At 34.1% G+C, this 17717-nt stretch overlaps 1 protein-coding gene across 1 annotated transcript in view; it reads left to right on the top strand.

Moving 5' to 3' along the window:
* The first annotated feature begins 2054 nt into the window (after positions 1-2054).
* LOC112046654 (suppressor of lurcher protein 1-like) overlaps positions 2055-17717 on the top strand; it is a 111487-nt gene continuing 95824 nt past the window's right edge. The window contains exon 1 of the mRNA XM_052883896.1: positions 2055-2374. The gene's annotated coding sequence lies outside the window, so the exon portion shown is untranslated. The remainder of the gene's footprint in view (positions 2375-17717) is intronic.

Consider the following 17717-nt stretch of genomic DNA (forward strand, 5'->3'; position numbering starts at 1 on the left):
TCAAATGCCGTTTTTCATAAATCCCACAGGAATCATGGATTTTCCAGAATAAAAAAGTTATGTGTAATCCAAAATATAATCTACTTATTTATAGATTCATGCAATTTTAAATTTAAACCAAATTGGCATTTGTTGTGGCAAGTAGTAATAAATATACTTAGACACAAACTTGCGCCTCAATAGCTCAACGGTTAAGCGGTCGGAAAAAAAAACTTTCATTTTTATAATATATCTGATGCCCCGCGGTTTCACCAGTGTAGTTCCCGTACCCATAAGAATACTGGGATCAAATATAGCTTATGATACTTACAAATAACGTGGCTTTCTAGTAGTAAAAGAATTTTCAAAATCGGTTCAGTAGAACCAGAGATTACCTCTTACAACACCACAACTTTACCTTTTTAATATTAGTATGGAAGTTTGATGTGATCTTGGTACAAATAACAGTATAATATAATCCAGTCTATAGCATTATGTGAAGTGGATAAGTAATACCTCTCGAGTTCAAACCCGTGTATCCAAATCACAGGTTCCGGATGCGACAGGCAAATGAAAATGTATCGCCCTGTCGGGAATCGCCCGTAATGCCACGCTGCCTCAATTGATTTCTTTACGCTCCCTTGAGAATTTATATGAGCGAATAATATTTTGGTTAAGCCCTAATCATAAGGAATGGGGGCGTAGGGTTGGGAAAAATATTACCTGAATACACTTAGCCCCAATAAAGTAGATATTCTTATCTAAATATTTTTTGACATTATATTTCAAGAACTATTTGAATAACTAGTATTTAGCAACAATTTTTTATTTAAATGCAGCTCTAGTATTAAGTCCTATTGCAACCATCTGACTCCATCAGCAAACCTGCTTGATTGGTTAAACCACGCTAATAAATTATATGATATTTTTACAGAAGATACGCTAATATTACATGTCCAATTAATATAGATAACAACAGGCTTAGACCTCAGAACCTTCCTCGCAAGACGTTACCCCTCTGTCAAAAGTATAAGATCACAATCTAACGTGTTTATAAAAACTGTTTCTATTGAATCGATGTTTCATTGTTGTAATCGTATTGGTCGTGTAAAGAGCTCCCTAAAAATGCCTATTTGTGTATTTTAATGACATAAAAAACGGCAACAAACGGTATTTTACTAAAAGATGATGTTACCTACGTTTCATTTGTTACATCAAAATTGTGTTAAAACAATATCAAAAAAGAATTGATTCTTCTGGCGGAACAGCAAAACATTCTAATGAAAGGACACAGAATATCCTTATTGGTGTTAAATATTTTCGATGTGTGAGTTTACCTCGCCCTCATAAATTAAGAAAAAAACGACACAAAATTTTGTTGGTGAATTGTTGGGTGCAATGCATTTCCATATATAATTGTAATAAAATAATAATTTGGCAAACTAACAGGCCATGTGGTATGTTTTTTATTAATAGCAGGATGAAAATCCACACCCCTTTCTGTTTCCAGACGCCATTTTACCGGAACACTAAATCACTTGGCGGTACTTTTTTGCCGGTAGGGTGTTAACTAGCCACGGAAGAGGGCTCACACAAGCTAGATCTGGACCAATTAAGAAAAACTCAATCGGCCCAGTCAGGGATCGAACCCAGGACCTCCGTCATGTAAATCCACCGTGCATACCACTTTGTCACGGAGGTCGTCAAAAGTGTCTTACTTATTAGTATATTAACAAGTACGATATAATGTTACCCCAAAATTTTCTGTCAGAAATATAAATTCGTAAAAACGAAATACGAAAGAAAAAAATCAAGACAAATTAGGTACGCGAATGTGTAAATAACACAAGGAAAACAAAAGCCAATACGCAAAATGGCATGTCAAATATTCTCACCTCACAATCTTCACAGCAGAATTCCGTTTGTACAACCTACCTAGTAATAAATCTTATTGTAACACTTTACAAAGCAGGCTTTATGTGTTAAACAATAAAGGTTGTGCTGTGTAGCTGTTTGATGATTTGTTGTTTTGTAGATGGAGTATGCTAACTCATCATATCAGTATACGGCATGGACCTAGTCGCGAGCGGACGTCTACGCCGTAGCGGCTCGTAGCTCTCACCTCGTAGCACGTAGCTGTAAGCTCTACGTAATCCGTATTAACCTTATTTGTAGACAAATTGAATTTAAAAACCACTCCGCTCCTAAAAAGTATTGGGAATTGACGTTTTTGTGTTCTTAAGAGTAAAGTTTGTTAAAAGTTCACCGCAGTGTTATTGAATTTGTTTTGTTTGAAATACCTCAAGAGACTTTAAAAGTTTGAACCAGGCTAAGTTATGCTTATTAATTATTTATATATAGAAGGTCTTGATGGTGAATTTCTGTGCAGCAAATGGTAAGTAGTTATTTGTTGAAATAAGTTATTTACACAATTTAAAATGCTACTGTCTACTTTAATTACATTTTAGAAATTAAAAGTTTAATTTAAAAAATAAAATATTTTTTTAAAATTAGTAAATGGTTGATAAAATAATTGTATTTTGTTTCTAAATCAAACAAAATATAATCTAATTTACATTTAAAGCAGGTTAACGTTAATTAATAACTTTGATGAAACAATAGTTTGCCGATAGTGTTATGATTTTATTGGTTTAATAAGTTATATGTAGATTGTAAAGTTTTGTTTTTAATTTTACCGAAAGTCCACGATTACATTTACGCTAAAAAAAATTTACTAAAATTTTCATATTTGATAAACCGACTCGAAGGAGCCCTTTTTTCTTTTTAAATTCTAGGAATCCTTTCTTTTAGTTAAAAAATAAATAAACTTGAAATTATATTTTGTGTTGAATAGAAAATAATAAAAGATTTTTATCAGAATTTATTACTCTATGCTATTTAATTTTGATTTTTGTTATTCTAATTTTGAAATTACTTCCTAAAATGAGTCATAAATATAGCTACTTTCCGATATTAAAAAAGAAAGACTTAAAAATACCAAAAAACTAATTTAAAATATAAAAAAAAAATATTTGTTAGAAAAAAGAAAAAAATCACGTAGATACAATAAAAAATGTAAAAGAGCAATTAAAGCAAAAGTAAAAAAGTTTACTTAATTTTATTCAAAAGGAGAAATGACTTAATTTCTTTCATAAATGTCTTACAAATTGAAAATTTCGGTTCACATAATAATGATAACATTATTATTTCTGTTAATAAAAACTTTTTCGTTTCATCTCAATTAACATCGTATTAAGTTTTTGATTATACTTACCACCATTGATACAATATAATCTTACGTTTTTTTTAATTTCATTTATTCTTTACAACTTTAGCCCTTGTCTACAATCTCACCTGATGGTAAGTGATGATGCAGTCAGTCTAAGATGGAACCGGGCTAACTTGTTGTGAGGAGGATGAAAATCCACATCCCTTTTGGTTTCTATACGACATCATACCGGAACGCTATATCGCTTGGCGCCGGTAACGTGGTAACTAGCCACGGGTGAAGCCTCCCTGCCAGCCAGACCTGGATCAACTAAGAAAATCTCAATCGGCCCTGCCGGAGATCGAACCCAGGACCTCCATCTTGTAAATCAAAATGGCCACGGAGGCCATCAAAATTAACTAACTTAAAATAAATGAATTTTGACTTTGACTTGGTGATACACATAATATGCCATGGTTTAACCAGAATATGGCCATATAGTTCTATAGTCTATAGTCCATATGGGTATTGTGACCAATGTTCAGCAATTTAGAAATAATTCTACAATTTTTATCAATAATACTATATTTTGTTAATTGTCCCAAGTTAAATAATACTTAAAAAGTTGACAGCAGTGTCACCTCACTGGCCTCACTTCTTATTCTACATAATGTTTAGGTGTAATAGCTTCTGTTATAGGGGTTCGGACTTAAATCGTAGATATGTCTATACGATTCTATTACTTACGAATACCTATTGAGGGAATATTAGTCATATTAAATAATATAATATTATAAACAACTGGCGGACTTTAGTCCGGCCCTGTCTCAAAATCCGTTCTCAGAGGATGTCAGCAAACTACTCGTATAATCTACCTCCTTGCCAAACTTCTTTACACGTTAAGTGGTTTTCGATATATTTTTTTTAAATATGCCTTTGTTATACCTTTGCAGCAAAAATTCAAAATTCAAAATTAATTTATTTCAATTAGGCTTACTTTACAAGCACTTTTGAAATGTGAGGATTATGTCATAATGTAATTTAATCTAATGGTGGCAAATAATAGTCGAAAACTAAACATTAAATTTACGAGGGTTCCGAACGCGCCTTGGTTCGAGAAGAGCCCACAACAAACTCAGCAAAGGCTTATTTTTTTTCTTTACCATCATTTTAAAAACTAAGCACACAGTATAATACAGTTTAACACAAAGCTTTTTTATCAACCACCAGCGTAAGCACTTGGCAAAGATAATAAGACATTAAAGTAATAATAACAAACGAATGGAAAATTCAGAAAGTAACAATGAAATCATTCCCGCGATGAATACAACAATCCCAAACCCCAGTCGTGCTTTAATGAACAGATTGGCTACCGTCTTATTTCCGGGAAAATAGTTTTATAGCACCAAGCGGTACGGTTTTTCTTCCTCTCATTTTCCGGTGTAAGTCGTTAAACTTAACTTATGCTATTTTATCTACTGTAGTTGCAAAAATAACTCAAGTTTATAGTAGCTAAAGTAACTAAAACAATTTAGTTTCATTTGAGACTGTATACCTACAATTTGGAGCTATACAAGTGCAAAATGTAAAAGCAGAAATAATTGAATTTTGATGGAGTATTTGTGTTACAAAAATTGGATTATAAACTCTCACCAACTAGTAGGTACTACAGTTTGGCACTATTCAATGATCGTTTTGGCTCGTGAAATATTGTTAAAATCTAAAATTTTATTAAGAAGTTGCAATACTTCAATTATTTATATTATTTAAAACAACACTACTTCGAGTATATTATTTAATGCAGGTCAGTAAATAATTAAATTTCAATTAGCTTCAGACATATGTCGTAATCGTAAGATAATTTATTTAACTTATAAATTTCAATATTGTTTTATTTAATTAAAGGTCTTTGTATTGTTTTATAAATATTTCAAACGCGAAAGTAAATATAAATATTTTTTTAAATAAATAAAAAAAAAACATTTCATTATATTCAGCAATATCATAAAACCCTTAAGTTGGAAATTCAGTAGGTAGTTGCCAAGATTAGTTATATAGTTATTAAAAAAGATTCAGATTTATTTTATTTTCAAACCTCTTTGGTTTTTCTAAATATCCTGGTATTTTTATCGCATACCCTTACCAATTGCCAGTTTAATGGTATTTAACTTCAACTAAAACCTTCCACTGGAGCAAACTCGTTTTTAGAAAATATAAAAATTTAAATTAGCCACCATTGAAAAATTAACTTAGATATCTGAATCTCGTACAAGAAACATTTTTAATAATATAATTATTATAAAATAATAATTTTATTAATAAATTCGCTTCCGCTGTTCTGTTCTGTTCACTTAGATCTTTTAAACTATTCACTGGCTTTTAATGCAATTTTTAATAATAGATATGCCGTGATTGGTATGCCGTACAATATTCTGTATAGCTTGGTTAATTCCTTCGTAATACTCCCGATGGTCCGCGAGGGCCGGGAGGGGGGTAGTATGCCTCGCGCGCACGGTTTCATACCCGAGCAATCCTTCCCTCTGCCCCGCGTGCAGGACTTCACACCCGCTCAGTCCTTCCCCTCGTCACCCGCATATCATGGCAGTGTTATCAACGAACTTGCCAAGCTATAGTATAGATTATTCATGATAGTACCTACTTAGCACCCGTGCAAAGCTGGCTCGGTTCGCGAGTGTGTAATCTATACTTATAATAAATCTGTAGAGAGGTCTATTCTGTACATGAAATATATTACCAAAATAACTATCAGGGGGTGATTAGTGGTCGATACTGATGCCAAAAATGCAATCAGTAAAATTTTTGTCTGACTGTCTGTTTGTATGTTCTTTATACAAAAACTACTCGACGGATTTTAACGAAACTTGGTACAATTATTCTTCATACTCCTGGGCAGGTTATAGTATACTTTTCATCACGCTACGATCTATAGGAGCAGAGCAGTGAAGGGAAATGTTGAGAAAAAGGGAGAAGTTACTCCATTTTTTAAGCTTCCGTCGCCATAGCATGGTCCCTACCATAGGGGTAGAGTAAGGATAGGGTAGGGGTAGGGTAGGGGTAGGATTGGGGTAGGGTATGGGGCAGGGTAGGGGTAAGGTAGGGGTAGGGTAGGGGTAGGCGTAGTAGTAGAGTTAAAAAATATTGTGTACTCTACCTTAGGATAGTACGTCATTTTATAAAATTGAATTTTGCTATTTCCATTGTGTTCACGCGCGTGTAAAAATATACATTAAATGCACGACGAGTTAGAAGATAATGGAGCGCATAGAAATGCGACACGATTCAACATGTCCTCGTTCCAATACAATGAAATATAGGACACCCGTGGAGATAAAAAATAATATGCTATTTTTACTTATGTATGAATTAACAATTTTAATTAAATACCTAACAATCTTATTGAGTGCAACTTTCATGAAGCTATTTTTTTATATAAACTGTTACTTCCTACAAGTATACAAAGTAAAAATACTAGAAAATTAAATTGAAAAATGAAATAATTCACAATTTATTGTGTGTCACCTTAAAGTATAGACGTTATTTTTTCTTAACACTATTGTTTACGTGGAGTCTCACAGGCTCCAATATGCAGACATTTTTTTTGAAAAAAAACTGATATAAGATCGCTTTCAAACTTATAGAATATTAAAGTAATAGGGGATTTAGCAATAAAATAACGTGCTTATAAAACTTTTACTTCAAAAATTATAGAAATTTTGAAAATCAAAAATGATGGTAGGTACTTTTCAGTCTAAATCTACTTTTTTAGGTATTGAAAACAGTGAAACTTATTTCTATAACAAAATGAGTTTTTTTCTCAAAATATGATATATTTAGCAGAATCCATAAACGTAAATCACCTTTTACTGGTAAAAATTATATATTAAGGTAAATTAACTGGCAGTTAGTGCACAAAGGTTTAGTTGATGGTTTTTACTTACGGGATATTCATCGGAAGATGCAAACTCCTACCTTGTTGGTAGTTTTACAACAAAAAAGCTACTGAGCCGCTCAATCACAAAAAGTGGGGCGAATTAGGTAAAACTAAGAAAACGAAAACATCGAGTAGCCTGTAAGACTCCACATCCATACTTAAAGGTTAAGGTATAGGGTATTGGATTACCACTACCTCAGTGTTCACGTAGTACCTAGTTTTATGATAGTTTAATAAATTTAATATTAGTTACCTAAACTATAAATAAATAACATAAATTATAAGATTTAGAAAATAAACAAATAGGACTAACTCTAGAGCTCATAATACCCAAGCAACCGACAGTTACCTAGTGAGTAATCCTATCATTTGCAGTAATCCATAACTCAAAGCCTACTTTAAACATCCAAGATGTCGTTCGATGCTTTTTATTTTAACACCATTAAATAAATAAATAAGTATATTAGAACAATACACACATCGCCATTTAGTCCTCCGCTGTTCGTCCCATAGGAACGAGAAATTCCTTTTTTTTATCACAGCGAAGCGTGGCCCAGTTTAGCAAATATTACATAAAAAGTTTTGTACTAATTAACGTTCCTTATTACCGTAGTATGTACTAAAAAGATTCCCCATTAGCGCGCTATTCAATCGATAGGTAAAAAAACGTTTTATTATGAGAGTAAAAAAACTTTTCTTCCCGTTGGTTTTACAATTAAAATGAAGATGGTAACAGCTAATTAACATTTCACTGCCGGGGAAAATTTTGCTTCATAACAACTGCAAGGCGGTGGACAGTTGCGTAACATTTTTTATTGTGTTCTTTTGTGTTAATGGCTAATATAAACGTTAGGATTTTCCTATCTACCGTCTTTTTTGTGTATACTTTGTATTTTACGCTCTCATTGTTCCTTTACAGTTAATTAGTTTAGGCAAGCTAAATTTTGTACTAAAATACTTTTCGATACCGAAAGCTTTAATGAATGGTTTATTAGTTTAGGACAGTGAAAGCCTCTAATTGAGCGTTAAGAAACATAATTAAAATATGAATTTACATTTTTATTTTAACCGTAAGTCACTAAATATTAAATGTTTTAGACCTGGTTTAGAATCTTCATCAATGTTATTTGTTAACATTGTTGCTTAAAGCCCTACTACACGGCCAAGTTATAGGCGATATGATATGAAGCTTAAGCCCATCATTCCGCAAAAATGCTCGTTGGCGGTCTAAGGGTATTGTTTTACTTCCCGGTATCGGAACTGAGTACGAATAACTTGACGTGCTCTTCGAGGCGAGTCATGACACCATTGACTTTTCAACTCAAATAAAATAGTCTTAAATTGTTTATTATCGTTCTACTAGATTAGAGAAAAAAAATAATAAAAATTTAATTTTTAAATATTTTTGACAATACGAGCCAAGACCTTTTGTAGGGACTTCCAAACATCACGATACTGAGCCACCTGCATCCAGCGAATCCCTGCGACTCGCTTGATGTCGTCAGTCCACCTGGTGGGGGATCGGCCAATACTGCGCTTACTAGTGCGGGGTCGCCATTCCAGCACTTTGGGACCCCAACGTCCATCGGCTCTTCGCACTATGTGCCCCGCCCATTGCCACTTCAGCTTCGCAACTCGTTGAGCTATGTCGGTGACTTTTACAAACAAATAGGCCAAGTTAAATAAAACCTTTTGAAAAACTGTTCGTATGACAATAAAGTTCAGCTAATGGTCAAGTACAAATGGTCGGTGTCGAGTGACCCCGATATCCGACAAGTTTGTTCAGTTTCATACTTTTGGGTAACGGTCACACACGTCAGCGTAAATCACGTGACGTATGCCCGATTTCTGATAAACCCAATTGGGTTTTCGGATGAAAGCTGACGACCAAGTGCGTATCCGATACAAATATCACAGACTGTACACTTTGTATCGGTTATGGTAAAAAATTACCTTTGTTTTCTCAAAAAAATCATCTTACTCAAGTCCGTATGCTCGTAACTTCGTTAGAATCAAATTATGTTAAATTAATTAAAAACGAAGTCCATACAAAGCTTGGAATTGACTTTGAGATTTGGTCGCTAACTATGGGTCTCATAAAAAGGCTTAGGGTCACATAGCGAGCGATGGAACGAGCTATGTTAGGAGGATCTCTGTGTGATCGAATCAGAAATGAGGAGATCCGCAGAAGAACCAAAGTCACCGACATAGCTCAACGAGTTGCGAAGCTGAATTGGCAACGGGCGGGGCACATAGTTCGAAGAGCCGATGGACGTTGGGGTACCAAAGTGCTGGAATGGTGACTCCGCACTACAAAATGCAGTGCTGGTCGACCCTCCACCAGGTGGACTGACGACATCAAGCGTGTCGCAGGGATTCGCTGGACGCTGGTGGCTCAGTATCGTGATGTTTGGAAGTCCTGCAGTGGACGTCCATCGGCTGATATAATGATGATGATGATGATGATGATGATGATGATGATGATGATGATGATGATGATGATGATGATGATGATGATGATGATGAAGTAAAAACGTCAAATTAGCTTATTATTAGTGATAAACCATTCATTGTTTTGGGATAAAAGTATTGTTTTACTCCGAAGTCCTGTAGAAAACCTCTTGAGTAATAGATGTGAATGTGTGTGTGTGTGTCCATATCGTAAAATATTTGTTTGTATATTATGTCAAATATTTGATAATTCCAATTTATTTAATATTAATTTATTCTGCCTCTAAACTAAAATAACGGTTAAGACGCAAAAACTCGTGACATACTGAAAAAGATAGTTGATTTCGTATTTAAAATATTAGTACATACGAGTACTAATATACGGGTTTGGTCTCAACATCCAAAACAATCAAAGCAATGAAGTGCGAGTATATAAATGAGACTAACCTATGCAGAAAGTTTACACAGTAAAAATTATGTAGTATGATTTCACACTGAAGATAACCCTAACTTTATCTATAAAACCCGTAATCTATTTACACTATATTAAGAGATTTAACCATATTGCTTAAAACAGACCGGATAAAGCAAACACACACTTTTTTTCTCAAACTTTTTACTTTTTACTCAAAACAATAATTGATAAAATATCATTAATATTTTGACTCATCTTTTACTTACTAACAGAGTGCTTCATCCAAATTGCTTTCGAACCTAAAGCTTACAGTATTAGGTCGTTGTGTATAACTTTGCCTAAAGAGTACCAGGTAATTTTTGCCCTAAAATCACTTTAAATATACGATAAATAATGTTGAGGAACTATATGCATTTCAGCCGTTAAATAATAGTTAATATCCACTTTACGTCACGTGGGCTTTCCCTTTGAAAATGCTACAAATTTTACTTGCAGAATACCAAAGTTTTATTAAGAAAATGTTTTCAAAGGCAGCTCTATTTCAACACTGTAACGTTTATATCTCTATGGCATACCTGCAGGCCGGATGTGTGAGCTATTTATAGTGCTAGAGCACTTTGCTAAGTGACCATAGATAGCGGTATCTTGCTTCCAATGAGCCAATTTAGATCGGAAATTCTGTTTTGTTAATGAATGTTATCAATATTGGTAATGTTGGAGTAAGAGCCGTGATAGCCCAGTGGATATGACCCCTGCTTCCGATTCCGGAGGGTGTATTGAGTTTGAATCCAGTGCGGGACATGCACCTCCCACTTTTGTGTGCATTTTAAGAAATTAAATATTACGTGTCCCAAACGGTGAAGGAAAACATCGTGAGGAAATCTACATACCAGAGAATGTTCTTAATTCTCTGCGTGTGTGAAGTCTGCCAATCCGCAGTGGGCCAGCGCGGTGGACTATTGGTCTAACCCCTCTCATTCTTAGAGTAGACTCAAGCTCAGCAGTGAGCCGAATATGGGTTGATAATGATGGAGTAACACAAACGTCAATGTTGAACTGCTTTGGACATTTGAGTGATTTTCAAATGATCAAAGTTGTACTCCAAATCATTATCATCATTATCAGCTTATTTTTAAAGTAGAATAATTACTATACAGTAAAAGAACATTACAAGGCTTCTTCTTTCCTGTAAAATTGACGGCCTCCGTGGCGCAGTGGTATGCGCGGTGGATTTACAAAACGGAGGTCCTGGGTTCGATCCCCGGCTGGGCCGATTGAGGTTTTCTTAATTTGTCCAGGTCTGGCTGGTGGGAGGCTACGGCCGTGGCTAGTTACCACCCTACCGACAAAGACGTACCGCCAAGCGATTTAGCGTTCCGGTACGATGCCGTGTAGAAACCGAAAGGGGTGTGGATTTTCATCCTCCTCCTAACGAGTTAGCCCGATTCCATCTTAGACTGCATCATAACTTACCATCACGTGAGATTGTAGTCAAGGCCTAACTTGTGAAGAATAAAAAAAAAAAAAAAATAGTGGGATATGGAGCTTAAACTCAACGCATTGCTCCAATTCGGGTAAGCGGGTTAGAATGAATATGACTCTAACTATATCACTTTTTAAAGAAATATCAAGTTAAATGTTTTAGATAGTTTGTCATCAAGGTTCGAAGGTTGTAATCAATAAAATATGAGCATTCTTCAGCACTGGTTTGCCGTGATTGCTAATGCAAGAGTTTTATAAATAAAACAAATTGGTACACCGATACAAAATATCCGCTCGTCACGAAGAAATTAGAGCAAGCTGTAACGTTATTAATGAATTTCCGATATTGCTGGCCAGACCCGCGAATATAATATTTCCTACGCCTATAACTTGTCATAGATAACATGAAAAAGATAGACGGAATAGTAACAATCGAAGATTTTAATTTTAACTATTTCATACAAACAAGATACAATACAAAATTATATAAACATCCACAGGCGGCTTTATAGTTGCATTTTAAAGTTGATTTTTTGACAGATAAAACTTAAACCATCAATAATTTACCTAGTAATTTATAGCTTTGACGAAAGAGTTGGCTAAATTATGAAATAATTGAATTTCGCAGCCAACACACGCGAAACAATCATATTATATCATTCATACAGGGCTTTCACTTATTTTGAGAAGAGAGAAAAATCAAGCCCTAAAAACAAATTGTATTTGAAAGCAATATGTTATTGATTTCAATTTGATAAAATAATACCAAAGTATGACAGATATTTAAATGAGTTAATTAATTTGCCACCTTTTTTTACTTTTTAATCTAATGATTTTATTTTTAATTTTTAACTATTAATCACTCACAATTTTTTTTTATAAGAATATTTGCTATATTTATAAATATGACCAATATTCCCATTTTCCTCCAACTAGTCGGGAAAGGCTGTATTAGGAGTGGGTACGACAATAGACCAACGGGGCGGGGATTGAACCACCCCTCGGTGATGAGTCTGACCTTTCTTACCGTTGAGCTATTGAGGCTCTTTACATTACATAAGTTACGGTATTAAAATATAAAAAAACACGCTCCGTGCAGACTCTATTACAGTAATTCAATATAATCCGTGTTTGTCATTTTCTTCAAAATTTATACCATTCTTCTTCCACATAAGCAGAAACTAATATTATCATTAATATTTAAAAGACAAAATGTGAGCCATTTGTTCCGGTTATTTTTGTATTTCTTCCCGTTCAGTTTCTAAAAGTTCTGTCTATTTATTTTTTTAATCTTTGTACGTTTTCTTATTAATGTGTGTGTGTGTATTGCATACCCAACTCTGTTGTCCGAGATTATGAAAGAAAGAAAAGTAAAAGCTTTTCTATGCTTCACAACAATCGAACTATACGATTTCATAACACTATTCTTATATGCATATAAAAATATGATTTTGCGTTAAAAGCTAGTTAAAGTAAGAATTAAAAAAAACTATACTAATAACTATACATATAGTATTAAGTACGTCTACTTGTTAACTAAAGTTACTGCCTCGAAGATACAGTGGTTAGCCTATGCCCTACATGACTTTGAAACACCTGGTCCTACATTAGGTCGGTTAGGTAAGGTATTTCTTTTAATAAAAATATTTATAGATCACTTGTTTATGTTTACAATTTAAAAGTAGTTCATGAAATTGTTATACAGACTGAAAAATTTGATTTTTTTCAAAGAAATTCCCAGATAAAAAACAGAGTCTGAAAATTGGCGCTGCTCATCCTCGTCCCTTGGAGATCACTTTAGTCTGTCGGCCCCTAGTCTTAATTATATTATTAACATCTAAATTGAAGCAACTAGGTGAATCTAAGATCCATGATCCTCTCCGATAAGGACGGCAACTTGGCACTGTAGTGTAATAAGCTGATGAATAACCAGCCGTTGTTCTCAATAGGAAAAAAAACCCCGATTTTTAAACATTCTTCATTGGTGCTCCTCTCCTATTGGTCTTAGCGATAATACATATACATATATAGCCTATAGTTATCCTCGATAATTGGGCTATTTAACACTGAAAGAATTAGTTACATTGGTTCATGCTTTCTGCATACAGCACTCTATTAATTAAACCATTTATCTGTCACTCATAGAGGTAACTGGAACAAATTGTAGTATATACTTACTTTTGACAAAGATGACAATATAATTTACTTTGCGTGGGACAGAGAGCGCTATGTAAAGCAAATATACTTTTTTTTTTACATGAGGGTAGTTGTGTATTTTGCGGGTAGTGTGATATTATAGTGTTAAGTTGTATTATTCGCCTGTCGTGGCTGGTTGCGATGTGTAAATATTGCCTCGAGGCAGAAATTAAATAAAGATATGTTCAATTGTTCAAATCGGGTTAGTAGTTCCTGAGATTAGCGCGTTCAAGCAAACAAACAAACAATCTCCTCAGTTTTATAATATTGGTATAGATATACCTACTGAAGTACAAGATATGTACTTTAACAGTAACAAGATGTTCCACATAAGTGCGGTGAATACGTAACGATCATTGCAGTGCATTACATTAAGACTCACTTTGCGTTTAGGATTGCGTTCAAGATTGTTGCGTTTTATACATCACCAGCAGACGCCTGCGACTTCGTCCGCGTGGAATTCAGTTTTTCACAAATCCCACGGGAACCATGAATTTTCTGGAATAAAAAGTATCCTATGTGTTAATCCAGAGTAAAATCTATTTCCATTCTAAATTTCAGCTAAATCGCTAGTAGCCGCAGCGTAGGAACAAACATACATACACAATAACACACAAACTTTCACCTTTATAACTAGTGTGACAATATTAGTAAGATCACAACATTGTTAGGCTTATTTTAACGAATTGACGTTTATTACGTCATTTGACGTACATCAAGTGGCTTATAGCAGTGGTATTGGCAGATGGTAACGCAATTTCAACGAAATAACTTTAATTTACGACATTTCGTTGAAATAATCATTTTAGATGAACTTTTACTCGAAACGACGACGACTCTAGACGAAATATCACTTGATATAGTGGCCCTTGATTTGAATCTTTCACCAAGGTACATATTGTTAAAATAATACGTTGCTTGCAGTTATCTACCTCTTGCGATAGTTTGCGACCACTATCTCAAATATAACACGTCGTGTCATTGTTACTGTATACTTAGAATACGTAAATGCCATTCTGCACTGACGCCTAGCTTACAATGTCCGGCGTTGTAATCTCACTTGGAATTATACAATGACATAAGACAATGCTCCGTCTGTGTGTTTTCATTACTACTGTTACAGTATGTCATGAAACTAGGATATTCTGTTCCAAAAACTAATCTAATAGAGTCTGGCAAATGAAAGATGATAATGAGTTTTTTATGGATTTTTTTTATGACAACACCAGCTGAATTGTCAAACGTCATGCAATGTCGTCGTTTATAGATTAGTATGAAATTTAATTTTTAATACTTATGTTTATCTAATAAATTTACTCGTCGTTACTCACTATCTTCACCATCATCATATCAGCCGATGTACATCCACTGCAGGACATAGGCCTTCCAAACATCACGATACTGAGCCACCTGCATCCAGCGAATCCCTGCGATTCGCTTGATGTCGTCAGTCCACCTGGCGGGGGGTTGGACTCACTATCTAATACGCATATGATAAAATTACGCGTGTGCTTATGTCCGGTTAAGATAATATAGTCATTTTCTTTTTAACAGAAATACTGGGGTATTTCAATTTAGATAATATTATATGTAACATCCATATTTGGGGTACTTTTTAACCCATGAATCGGCCAGGTTCATGTGTCATCGTACCTCAATCGGACGAATAATATTTTGAATTGTACTATGACAGACAAATTATTAAAGTCGTTTTAAATTTTAAATATATTACATATCAAGACTGGTATTCGCGTTATACCTCAGGGATACCACACTCTGAATTTTTGAATTTGCCGCACTTTCTCATAGTCATCTTTCATTTGCCAGACTCACAAGAATGTCTTACTGCATATTTTGGCACATGACTCTGATTGTCCAATAGATTAGTAATTAGCACACCGATGAAGGACCGAAGGATTATTTTTGATTGATGATTCACTTACTTCTCGTATCCAGGCTGTTCTTGAATATAAATAGTTGGTAATCATTTTGTCATTTGCCATTTATCTGAATCTAAACTTGGAACCACAGAACAGACTGTCCTAAAAGCTAGCTTGAGAACACACAATATAAAATTAAAAATTTGTTGACCTTTTCAAACCGAGACAGTAAAGACTTACTCATTATATTCCATTAAATTAAAAAAAAGAAAGTATAACGGATATACTTTTGTTTCTTTTTTAAGATCAACAATCAAAATTATGTTTAGCAAATACCCTTCCAGAAATTGTACTACCCATGTTTCATAATATTTTCTTAAGAATTATAAAAAAAAATATCATCCACTGAATATGCAGTGTATGTTGTTGCTATATAAAAAATAATAAAGAAATATTAATATTCGTTGTCCCACCACAACATCGCAAAGTATTCAGAATATGAAAGTTTCAAGTCATTTTATTACGCCGGCTATCCTAAGTATTTCTAGCCGCAGAATTATTGGACGCTCGTTCACTAAACAAAAGCTGTTCGCACATTTTGTCCGCAATTGACAGTTTGATCACGTCATGTATTCCATGCGAGCTAAACACGTAGCGCGCTCCAAAATTGAATTTACTCAGATGTAATTCTAAGCAAACGTGGCTCGAACCGTCATGTAGCGTGTCTATTGGATGATTTCATTTGAATTTTTAAATATTAAGTGTGATATAAAACACAATGCTTTGTGACATATTAATCAATGATGATTCCTGTTTGTAGGCTCTTCGTAGGCTGCATCTTTGCTTAACATTATGACTGCAGCCAAGTGGTGGCATGAATAATGTAAGAAAAACATGCTAAATTAAAAAATCATTGATTTAGATAATAATTTCAACTGAAGAATGTAGAAAATCGTCATTAAAAGTTAATTTGTCCTCTAGAATTTTACCCTACACCCTAAAACGACGAGTTCACACCCTCGTAGCTCGTAAGTTGCTAAGATAAATTATACAATAAGACATCAAACGTTGCGGCTTGTTCCGTGAGTCCTTGGCATATGTGCGATCAGCTTTATTATCATAATATTTTCACAATATAATGCATATTTTATCGAGAATCCACAGTAGCTCAATAATATTTCTCGTGAGTGAAAATTCTTCAGTTTTATTATATAAATTTCCAAGTTACAAGAAATTTTCATGAACAAATTTTCATTACATTTATGGAATACAAAATTTTAGGAAAATTTGGTTATTATTAAGATTTTGAAGTACGGAATAGTATTAACGCGAGGACTTAATTACCTTAATTATTAAATAATTTAATTTGAACGGTTGCAAACGTAATATTAATAGAACATGATTAGATTAATAATTTGATTGACATTTTAAGCGCTGCTTGTTTACGAAATGAGTTTATTTATTACTAGCCTCGTGGTTTTACCCGCGTAGTTCTCGTTCCCGAGGGAATAAGGGGATAAAATATAGCCCATGACAATTACAAATAACGTGGCTTTCCAGTGGTAAACAAATTTTCAAAATCAGTTCAGCAAATCCAGAGATTATTCCTACAATACCACAAACTCTATAATATTAGTATAGACTAGCTGACGCCGCGCGGTTTTACCCGCGTAGTTCCCGTTCCCGTAAGAATACGGGGATAATACGAGTATACAGCTTTCCTCAATAAATAGGCTATCTAACACTGAAAGAAATTTTCAAATCGGACTAGTGGATCCTGAGATTAGTGCGTTCAAACAAACAAACTCTTCAGCTTTATAATAATATTAGAATTAGAATAGATATTGGAATACCAAGATAGCGTTGTGCAATTAGAGATAGTATAATTATTTATCCGACTGTTCATTTATGGTGCCCTTCATATTGGCAAGACGATATATTGAGTAGATTTTCCCATTTTCTTGCCGCAACCAATTTCGTCTATACGGGATGATAAAGGCGATTTTATCGTAGGCACGAGTTCTTGAACGTGGAAAATGGTTCTGTATTATATCTCCCAGTGCCGCCTAAGTAGACTATCCCGATTAGACCAAAATTCTGCAACAGCCAGACGTACCTCATTTTAATAATAAGTTTGTAAGCCTACTTAATAAA

The sequence above is a fragment of the Bicyclus anynana genome, chromosome 10 (assembly GCF_947172395.1).
Source record: "Bicyclus anynana chromosome 10, ilBicAnyn1.1, whole genome shotgun sequence".
NCBI lineage: Eukaryota > Metazoa > Arthropoda > Insecta > Lepidoptera > Nymphalidae > Bicyclus > Bicyclus anynana.